Source organism: Elaeis guineensis, chromosome 14 (assembly GCF_000442705.2).
Source record: "Elaeis guineensis isolate ETL-2024a chromosome 14, EG11, whole genome shotgun sequence".
NCBI lineage: Eukaryota > Viridiplantae > Streptophyta > Magnoliopsida > Arecales > Arecaceae > Elaeis > Elaeis guineensis.
Window position 1 is genome coordinate 25,208,067 of NC_026006.2, and position 17,781 is coordinate 25,225,847.

The window sequence follows — 17,781 nt, forward strand, 5'->3', positions numbered from 1 at the left end:
GGCAAAATCATAATTTTATCAGACCTGATTCGGAAGCCTCAAGAGCAAGAATAAAAGATGTGTAATCTATTGGAGGTAATTTCAATATTTTTGGAAGTGTATTTTGTAAGAAAATCAGGTTTATATTTTTGAGTCGACCCCATGAGTCGACTCATGGCTAAAAGGGCTGAACAGCACGTAAAATTTTTGACTGGCACACTCTGTGAGTCGACCCCATGAGTCGATTCCTTGGCATGAGTCGACCCTATGAGTCGATCTCTATTGCTCTGCAGGTCAAAATTACAGAACAGTCATTTTTTGCTCTTTTCCACAGAGGTCGACCCCATGAGTCGACCCATGAGCATGAGTCGACCCCTGTGACGAAAATTTTTTGCAACGGTTAGTTTTTAACCCATTTTGATTGCATTTAATGCTCATTTAATATGCTTTAACAGATCTATTTCAGCCCAGATTACTCTCCACCATTATTTAAAGTTATAAAAGGCACTTAATGGAGAAAATCAAAGACAAGAAAGAGATTTGAAAAAGGTTCTTCAAGCATTCATTTCAACCCTAAGCAAGAGCCCACTTAAAAAGGTTAAGAAGCTTTTATTTCAAGTTCACCAACTCCTCAAGAGCTCATTCAAGTCTCCAACCACCTTAAGAAAATCAGAAAGAGCTTCCTTCTAATTGTGTAAAGTATATTTAAAGCATTATTTGCTCATTAAAGGAGCTACATCTGTACTTTTATGTGATTAACTCCTATACTCTATTTTTGAGTTGTTTATTTTGTTTTCGAAGGAATCCAAAATGTGGAAAGGTTGATCCGAACCTTGAATCGGATTGTATTGGGTTGGCTTATACCCGAAAAATAAGTATTTTAGCTTGGGATAGCTAGAGTCGGAGGTTTCGACATTATATTTGGATTAAATACAGTCTAGTGGATTTAAATTCCCAAGTAGGAGCTTGGGGAGTGGATGTAGGTGCAAGGTTGGCGCCGAACCACTATAAATCTTTTTATTTATGTTGTGCTTACTTGCTCTCTTTTTAAATTTCTTTATCCTCTTACATTCTTGCATCCAACTTCTACACCTTGCATAAATTACACTCTCCATACTTATCTTGCTCATTGTTAAATAATCTTCATAGTTGTAAGTTAAGTTTAAATTTTTTTTAAAAACCTAATTCACCCCCCCTCTTGGGTTGCATAGCTGGGCAACAAGTGGTATCAGAGCTCGGTGCTCTAGCCCTACTTTGATTTAACCATCAAAGAGCTAAAGATCTATGGCAACTCAAGTTGGCACTTCTCTAGCCGAAGGGCAGTCCACAAACCGACCTCCACTTTTCAATGGGTCAAACTATACCTATTGGAAAGCTCAGATGAAAATCTTTATTCAAGTACTTGACTATAATATGTGGACTATCATAGTAAACGGACACACACACCCACTAAATTAATTGATGGTGTGGAATCAACCAAACCCGTAAAAGAATGGGATGGGTTGATAAAAAAATGGCTCAACTAAATGCTAAAGTCATGAATGTTTTGTATTGTGCTCTAGATGTTAATGAATTCAATCGTATTTCAACATGCATGTCTGCTAAGAAAATATGAGATAGATTAGAAGTAACTCATGAAAGAACTAATCAAGTGAAGGAATCCAAAATTAACATGCTCGTGCATAAATATAAACTTTTTAAAATGGAGCATGATAAATCTATAACTGAAATATTTACTCATTTTACTGATATTATAAATGATCTAAAAAGTCTTGGTAAGTCTTATTCTAACAGTGATCTCATGAGAAAGATTCTTAGGTCCTTACCAAGAACTTGGGAAGCCAAAGTGACCGCTATCCAAGAAGCCAAAGATCTGAACATCCTATCCTTGGAAGAGCTTCTAGGATCACTGATGATACATAAGCTGAGCATGAAACAACATCAAAAAGAAAAAATCAAAAAGAAGAGGACAATCGCCCTCAAATCCATGACTCAACTTGATGAAGAAACTGATGATACGGAAAATGAAGAGCAGGATGAAGAAATGGCTCTCATTACTAGAAGGTTTAAGAAGTTTTTGAGGAAAAGAAAACAAGGGATGAGGAAGAGGCCACCCACAAAAGGGGAACACAGCAAAGAGAAAGATAAGGAGTAACCCCTTATTTGCTATGAATGCAAGAAACCGAGACACTTTAAGTCTGAATACCTACAACTGAAGAAGGATCCCAAGAAGTACAAGAAGAAGGCCATGAAGGCTACATGGACTGGAAGTGATGAGTCAAGCTCCGAAGAAGAAGACTCAAATGAACAAGCCAACTTGTGCCTTATGGTACATAAAAATGAGGTAAATTCTGAAACTCCTATTGACTTTACCTTTGAAGAACTTCATGACGCTTTTTATGATTTAATTGATGAACTAAAGAAGCTAGGGGTAAAGAACAAAGAGTTAAAATCAAAGAATCAATACTTACTAAAACAAAATGAGAGTATTTCTAATGAAAAATCAATCCTGTCTCAAGAAAATTTGAACTTAAAAGATGAGATTGTCAAGCTAAAACCAATGGTTGAAAAATTTACCTTAAGTTCAAATAAACTTAATATGATACTTGAAAATCAAAAGGCCATTTATGATAAAGCTGGTCTTGGCTACAACCCCTTAAAGAAATAAAAGTTTCTAAAAAATATCTATGTAAACTCTTCAAGCAACAAGTTTTCAAACATTACTTGCTTCAAATATGGTAGAGTAGGACACAAGTCATACACTTGTTTCTCTAACAAATCCATAAATTCTAATGTAAAAAAAATATGGGTTTCAAAAGGAACCATTGTGACTAACCAAAAAGGATCCAAGAAAGCTTGAGTACCTAAAGTAAAAACTTGACTTTTGCCTGCAGGTGTGTCTAGCATCCCAAGGAGCAAACCAAAAATGGTATCTTGATAGCGGATGCTCGAGATACATGACTGGTGATGAATCTCAATTCATCACACTTGATGCTAAGAATGGAGGGATGGTCACCTTTGGAGACAATGGCAAAGAAAAGATCATCGGTATAGGTAACATTGGTATCACTCTCTCCAAGTATATTAAAAATATTTTATTAGTAGATGGTTTAAAACATAATTTATTAAGCATCAATCAATTTTATGATAAAAGATACAAAGTTATTTTTGAATCTTCATAATTAAATCAAATCTTTTAGATCTAAAAATTACAATATATGATATGCTTAATTTAAGTTTAGTTCTAAAATTAGAATGATTAAAAAATTCACATCAAACTGATATAAGGTTATCTTGATATAGGGTTTATCCCCTATATTGTAAAGGTTGTCCTAGTTTGATATGAATCGATTTTTGAAAAGATATTTTTTAAAATATCTTAATCATTATTTTTGATTTAATTATATATATATTTGATATGTGTAAATTTAGTTTTAGATCTGAAATTTGATGTATATGTGATGCATTTTTATTTAGATCTAAAACTACATATATTTGATATATGAAATCAATTTGCATTGTAACTAGTCCTATTAATGAAGGCATTAAATTTGTTGGGCATAAACATGGTAATGTTTATATGATAGATTTGAATGATCTTTCCAAAATAAACATGCAATGCCTAGTAGCCTTGAATGCCAAGATTAATGAGACTAGTTGGCTTTGGCATCATAGGCTTGCACATATTAGCATGTATTCACTTTCAAAATTTATTAAAAAGGAATTGGTTATCGACTTACCTAAATTAAATTTTAAAAAGAATAAAATTTGTGATGCATGCCAAATGGGTAAACACGAGTCTCATTCAAATCTAAAAATATTATTTTAACTTCTAGGCCATTAGAACTATTGCACATGAATTTATTTGGACCCACTAGAACTACTAGTCTAGGTGGAAAATGATATAGTTTTGTAATTATTGATGATTTCTCTCATTTTACACGGGTCTTCTTTTTGGCACATAAGGATGAAACTTTTCATGTTTTCTCTAAATTTTATCGAAAAGTTACAAATAAGAAAGATTTTTCAATTCAAAATATTTGAAGTGATCATGAAATCGAATTTGAAAATTAGGATTTTGAAAAATTTTGTGATGAAAAAAGAATTGGCCACAACTTTTCGGCACCTAGGACACCCCAATAAAATGGGGTAGTAGAAAGAAAAAATAGAACTCTTAAAGAAATGGCCCGTACCATGCTATGTGAAAGCAATCTTTCAAGATACTTTTGGGCGAAAGTAATTAACATGGTATGTTACATATTAAACCATACTTTAATTATACAAATTTTAAAGAAAACTACCTATGAGCTTTGGAAAGAAAAAAAATCAAACATTGCATATTTTTATGTTTTTGGTTGTCGATGTTTTGTGTTAAACAATGGTAAAGAAAGACTAGAAAAATTTGATGCAAAATTTGATAAAGTAATTTTTCTTGGTTACTCCTCTTTTAGTAAAACCTTTAGAGTTTTCAACAAAAAAATCTTAGTAGTAGAGGAGTCAATACATGTTGTCTTTGATGAAACTAACGATCTTCCTTCAAGGAAGAATGAAGGTATTGATGATGCAGATCCTCTTATAGAAGGAATGAAGGAGATCACTCTAAAAGATTCAACCATTCAAGATGATGAAGAACATAAAGACAAATAGGATGAGGAAGGTGAAGAACAACAAGAACAACCTCAAGGTACAAATGATCTACCCAAAAAATGGAGGTATGATCATAATCACCCCAAGGAACTAATCATTGGTGATCCTACACATGGTGTAAGAACTCACTCTTCACTTAGAGATGCATTCAATCATTTTGCTTTTGTCTCTCATCTTGAACCTAAAACTATAGATGAAGCTGAAAAAGATTATAATTGGATAAATACAATGCAAAAAGAACTTAATCAATTTGAAAGAAATAATGTATGGACTTTAGTTTTAAGATCTAAAAATTATTTAATAATTGGCATAAAATGGGTATATAGGAATAAATTGGATGAATATGAAAATGTGAGAAGAAATAAAGTGAGATTAGTTGTAAAAGGTTATAATCAAGAAGAAGGAATTGATTTTGATGAAACCTTTACACCTGTTGCTAGATTAGAAGCAATTAGACTTCTACTTGCATATGCTTGCTTTATAAATTTTAAGTTATTTCAAATGGATGTCAAAAGTGCTTTTCTAAATAGATATATTACTGAAGAAGTTTATGTAGAACAATCCCCAGGTTTTGAAAATCATACTTTTTCTAATCATGTTTTTAAGTTAAATAAAGCTCTATATAGTTTAAAACAAGCACCCAGGGCTTGGTATGAAAGGCTAAGCAAATTTTTACTTAATAATGATTTTTCAAGAGAAAATGTAGACACAACTCTTTTCATTAAAAGAAATCAAGATGACATATTAGTTATATAAATATATGTTGATGACATTATTTTTGGGTCTACTAATGAAACTTTTTATCAAGATTTTGCAAAGCTCATGCAGGGGGAGTTCGAGATGAGCATGATGGGAGAACTTACATTCTTCCTCGGACTCCAAATCAAACAAACAAAGAAAAGAATCTCCATCATCCAAAGCAAGTACACAAGAGAATTACTCAAAAGATTTAGAATGGAGAACTCCAAAGCAATTGGCACACCCATAAGCCCATCATGTAAGCTTGACAAGGATAAAGAAGGTAAAAGTGTAGACTTAAAATTTTATAGAGGCATGATTGGTTCTCTATTATATTTAACTGCTAGTAGACCTGATATTATGTTTAGTGTTTGTCTATGTGCTCGCTTTCAATCAAATCTAAAAGAATCACATTTGAATGCAGTTAAAAGAATCCTTAGATATTTAAATGGTACACAAACTCTAGGATTATCGTATTCTAAGGACTCATTAATTGACTTAATAGGATATTCAGATGCTGATTTTGTTGGATGTAGATTAGATAGAAAAAGTACTAGTGGAACTTGCCAATTTTTTAGAGTTAACCTAATCTCTTGGTTTAGCAAGAAATAAAATTTGGTAGCACTGTCTACGGTCGAGGCCGAATATATTGCAGTCGGAAGTTGTGGTGCTCAAATCTTGTGGATTAAGCAACAACTCGAAGACTTTGGTATCAAACTCAATAAAACTCCTATAAGATGTGATAACACTAGTGCTATAAATCTCACTAAAAATCCAATTCAGCATTCTAGGTCAAAATATATTGAAATCAGGTATCATTTCATAAGAGAACATGTCCAAAATAAAGACATAATTCTTGACTATGTTTGTACTGAAAAATAATTAGCTGACATCTTTACCAAGGCCTTAAGTGAAGATAGATTTTGTAAAATTAGGAGAAAACTAGGAATCCTTGATCCATCAGCTTAAGTATCTCTCGGATTCTAAGGTCTCAATGCCAAAAAATTCATTTAGCTCAATTCTCATCTTTTCTTATGAGCTCAAAAGCTCAAAATTATCATTCACATGATCAATTTTTTTTTGGGTAAACATCTTTCTCCTAATGTTTCAAATTTTTTCAAAATTATTTCATCATTTTTCTGAATTTCTCTATGCCATGAGTCGACCCCTAGGATCGACCCTAGGGTAAACTTGTAATTATGATAAAATCCTTCGGACGCTCTCTTTTTCTTGAAAATTCTCCTTGAGCCGACCTAACTCTCTACCTTCTTCCTTCCTCAAACCCAAGATTTCTCTTAAAATTCCTCTCCCACCGACTCTCACACTCCAAATCGCCCACTTAGGAACCAAGTTCCTCCCCTTCTCCTTCTTCATTTGGAGCGATTCGAGCTTACCCTAGACTCTACCCATCTTCTCCAAATCGGCACATCACTTCTCCAAAATCCTTATCTTTCCACTAAAAACCCTTCATCTCTCCCTCACATTTGCTCTCCTAAGTTTCGTGCTAGTCCTGCCTATGCAAATGGCTCCTAAGATGAAGCTTCCACAGAGGAGAAAATCTTTTCACGGGTTGGAAGAAAGTGTGCACCGAAAGAGACTAGCAACCAAGATCACTTCTGCTTCAAACCCTGCCCTGGTTCAGCTTCAGCTTCAACCCGGTCATCAATCAGCCCTAGTAAGGTACCCCTCTCTGATAGGAAAGTAGAATCCAGAAAAAATATTAATTTTAAGTTTTTTGAAAAAGAAGGGTTCACCATTGGATCAAAGATTAAGGACCAAGGATGAAAATTTTACTGCTCCTTAAAAGAAAATACATATGACGATCTTGTCAGAGAATTTTACCTAAATTTGGGGTACAGCAATGAAACAGTGAAATCCACAGTGAAGGGTGTAGACATTAGCCTAGATCCTGTGCTTTTGGAGCAGATACTTCATTTACCATGTGAGGGGTATACCAACATGGAGCTCCCAGTTAAAGAGGAAGGAATAAATGTTATCCTAGAGAGAACCTTCACTGGAAATCTGAACAAATTAGAGGCAAAGATTCTTTCTATTGAGATGAGACTGCTACACCACATGGTAACCAAACTATTTCTTCCTAGAAGTGGTAGACACAATCTTCTTTCTAGTAGGGACATCTGTATTATGTACCATGTGATCACACAAACCCCCCTGAACCTCCCTGCATTGATATTTGAGGCCATGAGAGAGACCTTGAACAGGTCCAAGGCACACTTGCCTTTTGGTATGGCTCTCACCTTAGTTTTTAGGAGGTTTGGAGTTAGTTTTGAGGGAGAGACTGTAGCTAGACTATTCCACTCCGACACTATCAACCGCCACACATTGCACCACATGGGATTTTCTAAAACTGATGGTGGTTGGATAAAAGGTATGAAAGAGAGAGCTGAGGATAGAGCAGAGGAGGAAGGACCATCCTCACCCCTTCATGATCACAGAGCAGCATCATCAGATATTCAGTTTGTTTCTGATCACGAGGCTGGCCCGTCAGAGTCTGTGAGGAGACATACTTCAGTTCCACAGCTGGACAGCAGGGCACATCCTTTAGAGCTCAGATTGGCAGATGATCAGATTGAGATGATATCCCAGCGTGTAGCCTCCATTCTATCTCGACAGTTTGGTACTTCAGTCTTTGCACAGGGATCGACATCTCAGGATGTATCTAATCAGACATTGATCCCTCACATTTCCACTATTTTCTAGATGATTACTGATCAGTCGATACGCATTGAGCAGCTTGAGGGTTGTATATTGAGACTGACTGACAGAGTACTTGACTTGCAGGGGCAAGTGTTAGCTCTAGCCCATCCACAGCCGCATGAGAGCATCATAGAGGTCTCAGACCTATCTGCAGAGGCGGCCAGACTTCGAGGAGTCTTAGAGAGTGGTTTTGACTTCATGAGGAGAGAGATCAGGGGCTCCAATGAGAATGCTTCTACTCAGTTCAGTGTCCTGATGCAGTCTGTATCGAGAGCCTTGGATCTTTTTTGGATATCGTCAGACTCTCACTCGTAGCTCAGTCCATAGCTTCTCAGGCTTCAGGATCTTCTCACCCCTCTACTCGTGCTGGCACCTCTACCCATGGCTGAGGCAGATGTGGTCGAGGTTGAGCTCGTGGACATGATCCTACATCTCCTCATCCTATCTCTGATTCATCAGACTCCGATTCTTCCAGCCATGACATCTATTAGATCCAATGTAGTCTGTCCTTTCTTTTATTTTTGTCTAGGATCTATCTTGTGGGCTATGTAATGTGTTGACTGATTGACTCTTGGATAGTTTCTATCCATGAATTTTGTACTCTAAGTTGACTCATATGTATTGAAACACCTATGTATTTAGTCACTTTTTGAATATATATATATAGATACTTTGACCTTCAATGAATGTCTATGAATCAAATTGAATTGCTTTTAATTATGAGATATGAAAAATAACTTATATTTATGTTGTGAAATACTATGAATTGCAATATCTTCTAAATGAGCAAATTGATATATCTTTTACGTTTGCTATATTGAGGGGGAGTAAAACAATAAGCAATAAAGAAATAAGCAATCAAAGAAGGGGGCTAAAGAAGTAAAATTGATCCCATCAAAAAGGAGGAATAGAGAAAATATGTCCTTAAAAAAGGGAGTAGAGAATCTTAGTTGATGCTGTCAAAAAGGAGAGTAGAGAATCAAAATCAAGATTGAGCAATAAGCAATAAATCAAGATTGAGTAATAAGCAATAAAGAATGAGCAATAAATAAATTGTTAAGCAAATGGGCACATGTGTCAAAGAATCAAAATCATCAGCTTTTTTTTCCCAAGCAAATGAACTTATAAGTAAATTTTAAATTTTTAGCAAATTTTAAATTTATCTTCAAACTGCTTATGATGCATTTCATTCAAATACTTGACCATAATATTTAAGTGATGTATCTTCATAAATTTGAAATTCATGTTCAATACTTTATATATGCTTTTGCTCAAGTATTTTGTCATCATCAAAAAGGGAGAGATTGTTGCTCCTTGAATTGATTTTGATGATTACAAAGTATTTGAAGGGATTACTAATGATTTTGGCTTAAAAAAAGATTTATTATATTTTAGGAGCAAAATTATAATTTTATCAGACCTGATTCGGAAGCCTCAAAAGCAAGAACAAAAGATGTGCAATCTATTGGAGGCAATTTCAATATTTTTGAAAGTATATTTTGTAAGAAAATCAGGTTTATATTTTTGAGTCGACCCCATGAGTCGACTCATGGCTAAAAGGGCTGAATGGCATGCAAAATTTTTGGCTGGCACACTCTGTGAGTCGACCCCATGAGTCGACCCCTTGACATGAGTCGACCCTATGAGTCGATCTCTGCTGCTCTATAGGCCAAAATTACAGAACAGTCATTTTCTGCTCTTTTCCATAGAGGTTGATCCCATGAGTCGACCTCTGAGCATAAGTCGACCCTATGAGTCAACCCCTATGATGGAAAATTTCCACAACGGCTAGTTTTTAACCCATTTTGATTGCATTTAATGCTCATTTAATATGCTCTAACGGCTCTATTTCAGCCCAAATTACTCTCCATCATTATTTGAAGTTGTAAAAGGCACTTAAAGGAGGGAATCAAAGACAAGAAAGAGATTTGAAAAAGGTTCTTCAAGCATTCATTTCAACCCTAAGCAAGAGCCCACTTAAAACGGTCAAAAAGCTTTTTATTTTAAGTTCACCAATTCCTCAAGAGCTCATTCAAGTCTCCAACCACCTTGAGAAAATCAGAAAGAGCTTCGTTCTAATTGTGTAAAGTGTATTTAAAGCATTATTTGCTCATTAAAGGAGCTATATCTGTACTTTTATATGATTAACTCCTATACTCTATTTTTGAGTTGTTTATTTTATTTTGGAAGAAATCTAAAACGTGGAAAGGTTGATCCGAATCTTGAATCGGATTGTATTGGGTTGGCTTGTACCCAAGAAATAAGTGTTTTAGCTTGGGATAGCTAGAGTCAGAGATTCCGACGTTGTATTCAGGTTGAATACAGTCTAGTGGATTTAAATTCCCAAGTAGGAGCTTGGGGAGTGGATGTAGATGCAAGGTTGGCACCGAACCACTATAAATCTTCTTGTTTGTGTTGTGCTTACTTGCTCTCCTTTTAAATTTCTTTATCTTCTTGCATTCTTGCATCCAACTTCTACACCTTGCATAAATTACACTCTCCATACTTATCTTGCTCATTGTTAAATAATCTTCATAGTTGTAAGTTAAGTTTAAATTTTTTTTAAAAAATCCAATTCACCCCCCCTCTTGGGTTGCATAGTTGGGCAACATAGTAGATTTCAGACTGATCCTGGAGAGGATCATTGGAAAGCTATAAAAAACATACTCAAGTACTTGAGAAGGACTAAAGATATTTTTTTGATATATGGTGGATCTGATTTAAACTAAAAGGTTACACTGATTCTAATTTTCAATTTGATCCAAACGATAGTAAATCTATATCTGGGTATGTGTTCACTCTGTATGGTGATGCAGTAAGTTGAAAAAATTTTAAATAGCAAACAATTGCTGACTCAGTCATGGAGGCTGAGTATATTGCTGCAAGTAAGGCTGCTAAAGAAGCCATCTGGATGAAGAAATTTATCACAGAGTTGGATATGGTTTTGGAGATTGAACAACCAATGCCCCTTTATTATGATAATACTGGGATAGTTGGTCAAGCCAAAAAAATAAAGTCTCATCATAAATCCAAGCACATCCTAAGATAGTTCCATCTTGTTCGAGAGATAGTCGAAAGACACGATGTGATAGTGGAGTGAGTTAACACTAAGAATAATATAGCAGATCCATTCACTAAGGCCTTGTCAATGCAGCAGTTTGACCGCCACCTTGGTAGTATGGGTGTCAAGTATAGGGGCGATTGGCTTTAAGTGCAAGTGAAAGATTGAAAAAATAATACCCTACAAGCCAATCGCATATGGGATGCGATAGAGTGTTTATTGTAATTTATTTTTTAAACTCATGTAATTGATATTTATTATTAATAAAATAAAATATTTTTGATTTATTATATACTGTATTTATTTATTTTAAGATTATAATGAACCTCATAGGTCTGATAATGGTTTTAGGGTCGTGATGAGATCATGCCAGTGAGACCTAATTCTTTGATAGCCCTGACCTAAAATATTTCTAATCGTTAGTACATTGAGTCAGGGATCAATGATACCGGTAAGACTGGCATGTCCTATTTATGCTCAGAAATGAGGGTAGTTGATCTCACAACCACTTGTGTGGTAACATTAATACAAGGATATCGGTGCTCATTAAAGAATGAGTTCACTGAATTGACCTACAAGAGAATATCAGATAGAGTCTTATTTACATGTCAATTGATAATTCTCTAGTGGGAGTTGTGTAAGTGATCCTTAAACCTGAGATCACTATGGTATCTTGTGCACTTGAATCCATGTTTTGGTTCACTACCTAACTTGATTCTTTGATCTTTGTGTGGGGTGTTCTAGATATGGTGAAGAGTGTATGAAGATTATGAGTAATCAATAAGGGATCAGTCACTCCTAATAAGGGGAGCGAACATCCTATATAATCTCATAGGACGGTGATTCTGAAAGTCTTTGACCAAAGCAGGACGATAATTAGAAAAAGATTTTTAATGTATCATCAACTGAATCATCACCTTCTGATCAAGATACATAATGATAAGTAATTAGATTTGACATATTTTCATGCCCATAACTCATCTGGGATGTTGTTTGACTAAAAGACTGATTTACAGAGGAACTTGCCGTTGAAAGATATTTTTGTAATCTTCTACCAAAATTCTAAATCTTTTGGAGAGTCATGATATATTGCTAGATGTCAATCTTGACTTATGAAATCATCAAAATTAAAAGAGTTTAATTTTGGAGTCAATTTAGAAGAGTCCAAGTTGATTGGGACCCTTCGGATGACCTAATCTCATTGGATTAAGGTTACGTCGAAAGTCTGGATCCACTGTTGGCTAGATTTGAAGTCCAATGGATCACACACTTTAAAATTTAGCTTTAGTTTGATCTAATTAGAGTTTAATATAAATTCTATGGCTTAATTTGATATGCTAGCATATTGTATTAACCCAAGTTTCTAAATTAGTTTAGATCAAATTGTTTGAGCTAACCTAGACCAATTGGCTTTGACCTAATGGGATTGGATCAATTTAAATTAGATCCTTATCTAACTTGGATCAGTTTTAAGTAGAGAAGGACTCCTCTGTGTCCACCAGAACCCATGCATAAAAATAAATGCCACCCCCTTATTTTGGCATGGGAAGTAAAGAGTCCTTCTTAAAGAGGGCTCTTAACTAATACACGTTGCCTTAAATTCCAAACCAGATCTCCTCTGTTTTGATGCCAAAAATTAATGGGATTTTTATGGCACATGGATAAGGAAGAGTCCTTTTGCTACAAGTATCTAAAACACCAAAAATTCACTTGATGAATTTATTTAGTGCATGGGATTTTGGAGCACCAAAGGTTGGCACCCCTTCATCCCATGTGATATCCCTTGGTCCCCTATTTATAAGGGATGCTCTAAATGGTTTCTTACTAGACTTTTTTAGTAAAATTAGAGAGAAGGGATGTGGTAAACTAAAATTTTGGAAAAATTAAAAAAAAAAAAGAAAGGGGAATTTGAGTGGCAAAAGTTGAAAGAAGGGTGGTGAGATTTTCTACAAGTGTTGCTTGAGTACCCTAGGGTTTGATTTTTTCATATATTGGAGTCAAAAATAAAATCTTAGATTGTATGACCATTGAAGAGTGTCCTCTTGGTATCATTCTGGTGGTAAGATCAAAAGCAATTGGGTTTTGGTGCGATCATGATGCAAGTTTGAAGCCGGCAGTATTCTTTAGGGGACAAGACTGTGGCAGCACACCAGTTGGGAAGGACCTTGGTCATCTTCTGTATGAATCACCATTTAAGGACTTCTACCTTTGAGTCTCATGGAGAACACCAATGTGCCACTTTTTTATTTTAAAGAAAGTATAAAATTCTATCCCTATGCATGCTTATTTTTGCTTTGATCAATATCGGCAAGGTGATTCTAGGGTTTGGATTCTGGCTCGATAGTTTTATGTGATAGAACAACTAATTTGTATGATTTTAAAATTTTTAAAAATTATTTTTCACTGCATAACCAAAATCCAATACAAGTCGAGGATTGATGATACCAATAAGACTGGTACATCCTATGTATGCTCGATGGAGAAGGTGGTTAATCTCACAACCACTTATGTGGTGATACTAATACATGGGTGTAGGTACTCATTAGAGAATGAGTTCACTAAACTAACCCCTAAAAAAAATATCTAATGAAGCCTTACAGCATGTCGACAGATGGTTCTTTAGTGGGAGTAGTGCATGTGATCTTTTGACCTGAGATCATCATGGTACCTTGTATACATGGATCCTTACTTTGGTTTATTCCCTAGCACACCACTTTGAGATGTGTGTGAGATATTTTGGATATGGTGAAGTGTGCATGGAGGTTGTGAGTGGTCAATAAAAAATCGATCACTCTTTGTAGGAGGAGAGAACATCCTATGTGATCTCATAAGATGGTGACTCTGAGAGTCTCTGGCCAGAGCAGGGATGAATAGTAGAAATAATTTCTATTGATTCACCAATCAAGTCATCATCATCAGATTGAGATACATATGGATAGATATTTAGATTTGACATATTTCTATACCCATGGCCTTTTCGGGATGTTGTGTGATCGAAGGATTGAATTACATGGTAACTCACCATGGAAGGATAATTTTGATATTTTCAATAAATTTTAAATTTTTTGGATAGTCATGACATATTTCTTGAAGTCAATTTTGACTTGTAGACTTATCAAAATTAAAATAATTTAATTTGAGAATCAATTAGGAAGAGTCCTAGTTGATTGGAACTCTTGTGCTGACCTAATCCAATCGGATTAGGGTTATGTCAAGAGTTTAGATCCACTACTGACTAGATTTGGAATCTAATGGATCACACACAATAAAGATTTGGTCTTGATCTAATCTATTTGAATTTATTGTAAATTCAATGGGTTAATTAAATTGCTAGCACATGAATTAACCCAAGTTTCCAATTGGGTTCAGTGCAAAGGTGTTTGTGCTAACCTAATCTTGTTGCCTTGACCTAATGTGATTAGATTTGAACCATCTATTTATTAGTTAGTTTATCTAATTTATATAGAAGAGTTCCATGTGAATCCACCACCTCGACATCAAAACCACACAAGAAAATACATGTGACATCATTTATTTGGGCATTATGAAGAGGAGTCTTTCTTCCTTACTCCTCTTAATTTCCTTACAAGGTTCCACGTATTTTCCTTAATTCCTCATGACATATGATGGTGCTTGGGATATGGGGCATGGAAGAGGAAGAAGAGTTCTTCTTTTGGAAGGAATTTGAATGCCAAATAATAAGGGATGCCTTACATATATGCATTGAATGTGGAAGAGTCTTACTTGTTAAGGACTCTTGATTTCTCACATTAATTCCCTTTCCACACGCCATATGATGGCATATTAATTTTTTCCAGATAGAGGAAGAGTCCTTCTGCTAGTTAACCTCTTTAGTTTTCATGCCATCTCATTGTATTCTATGAGAAAAATTAAATGGTGCATGTAAAAATGAAGGGATGCTAAGAGTTGGCGTCCCATGGTGTCACCCATCCTTTTCTATTTAAAGGGGGTGCTACACCTGGTTTCTACATGCTATTTTTGGCTGTGGATGGGTATGAGAATGAGAGAAAAAAGTAAAAAAAAAGTTTGAAAAAAAAAAGACAAAGGAATGGGAGAGAAAAATAAAAAGGAAGAGAGGAAGAAATTGGAAAGCATGTGATGCTTGTCCAAAAATCAGTTTGTTCAAGTGTTGAACATCTGATTTAATTCTTGTATGGTGAGATCTTTTGGGAAAGAGTTCCTAAAGAGGTCCTAGTGGAAGTCTTGAAGTTATCAAGGAGTGGTGCAACTCATTCTTGCGAAGGACAATCGGCAGCGCACTTAGGAAGAAGGTTGTAACACCATGTCGAATTGGAAGGGCCTTGATCAATCCCATGTGGATCACTGTTGGAGGGCTTCTACTTTGGAGTCTCATAGAGATATCAAAATTACCAATTCATGATCTTCATGTTAGTATATGATTTCTGATCTCTACTTGTTATACATGCTTTAGTGGTTTGATTGTAGTCATCAAGGGGTTCCTAGAGTTTTTGTGTTCCGACGGTCTAGTTTAATTGTTAAACTTTATTTTCAATTGTTCAATACATGTTAAAAATTTTAAAATTTATATTCTACTATGTCACCAGAATCCAACACTCTTTTGACCTATGATACTCACTATTTGCTCGTTTAAATTCACATTCGCATCAACATGCAAGTGGTATAGACTATCAATTAAAAGACCTCGTACAACCAATTTATTTCGTAAATAAATAGAACAAAAGTTTTTATTGAAATTAATTTCAAAACCTTCCTGTGTTATCACAGACAAAGAAATCAAATTTCAACTAGCTATAGAAATAAAATAATAATCTTTTAAATCTAATTTAAAACCAGACGGTAATCGAAGAGGATAAGTGCCAACGATCTCTGCAGCAACTTTTGCTCTATTACCGATCCGTAAGATCATGTCACCTTCTCTCAACCTCCTACTTTCTATTAGACCCTGCATTGAGGTACATATATGAGCACTCGAGCTAGAGTCTAATACCCAACTAGAAGTAGAAGAAACCGTAAGGTTAGATTCAATTACGAACATACCTTCCGAAGGTTTATCACCCTTTTTGATCTTTAGGCTCTCCAGATAGAGTGGGTAGTTCCTCCTCTAGTCACCTTCAGCATTACAGTGGAAACATTTTTCCTTTGCTTCAGCCTCCTTAGGAATGTCCTTCTTTGGCTTGCTCTCTTTTTTTTGCTTCTTAACGGATTTAGTCTTCTTCTTCTCAGTAGACTTTCTGTTGGAAGAAGTCTGCTCCACAGCGAGAATAGTGTCCCTTAAACTCTTCAAGATTCTTTCTATAATGACCAACATATTGACCAGTTTGGGTATAGTCCAATCGAGCTTGTTCATATAAAAATTTATACTAAACTAACTATATGAACTGGTAAGGAATTACAGGATCAAATCCATCTGTAATTCCTTTTGTTTTTCAAGCTCGAGCTTTTCAAGCTCCTCAATATCCTTGATTACTGTCATACAGTGCTCATGGACAGACTGCCCTTTGTGCATCTTCAAATTGAAGAGTCTCTTAGATACTTCGAAGTACACAGTATGGCTCTGCTCACCATATAACTCTTACAGGTGAGTGATCATAGCCCTGACAGTGGGCATATGCTCATGCTGGCTTTTCAACTCATTGGACATAGATGTTGTGATCCAGGTGGTGTACCCAAGGCCCATGAGACCAAGGCTAAGGCCAAGGTCCATCATTCATGAGGGCTTCATGGAGGCTCTAGGGCTAGTTGGGCCCTAGGTTGAAAGGCTGTGGGCCTTTTGGGTTCTTGAGGTCTAGGTTATGTGGGCCTCAAGGGACCAACTCTTTATGGGCCAGGTCTGGGCCCAGGATAGGTGAGATTAGGTTGAGTCATGGGTGTACATGGGCTTGGGTTAACCTAATCTCCCATAGAGTTGGTCAAGGAAGTTTTGGGTTTGGGTCACTTGACCCTGTGTTTATACATGTACTTGTATAGGTTTGATTAAGCCAAGAAATACAAGACACTTTCTCTCAAGTCTCTCTCTCTCTTCTCCCTCTCTCTCCAGCCATTCTCTATGCCCAGGGGCAAGAAACCCTAGGGTTTCTTGCAGCCAGGTCCATAAAAGGAAAGAAAAGCAAGGAGGCGCTAGCCCCTTCCCCCTTGCAGCCGCCAGCCATTTTCTTCTCTCCCTCTCTTGCAGATGCCCAAGCATCAGGTCCAAAACTTGAAATCTCTTAAGAAGAGGTTGATACAAGTCTCTCTTAGATCTGAAATTGATCTGAGGTCGTTTGAGGCACGGGTGAGATCTCCATCAACAGATCTACAAGAAAGGCTGCAGCAGGACAGATCTGCAAGGTCTGTCTCCATCTACCTTTTTCCCTATCTAGAATATCCCAATTCAAGATCTATAAATTGAAAGACCTCAATCTAGGCCTGATCTGGTTGGGTACCAGATCTTGGATTTTTCAGAGGTGATTTCAGAGGCGTTCTTCATCTGGAACGAAAGGCTAATGAAGAAGACAACAACTAGGCTGATTTCGTCAAGGGCCTTAGATCGAGTCCAGAACTCTCCAGATCTGTTCGTTGCTGGTTCTGCTGCACCCAAGGTCCGTGGGAGGAGCCAGGATCATGCTCCAATAGTTGGTATCAGAGCCATGAAGCGG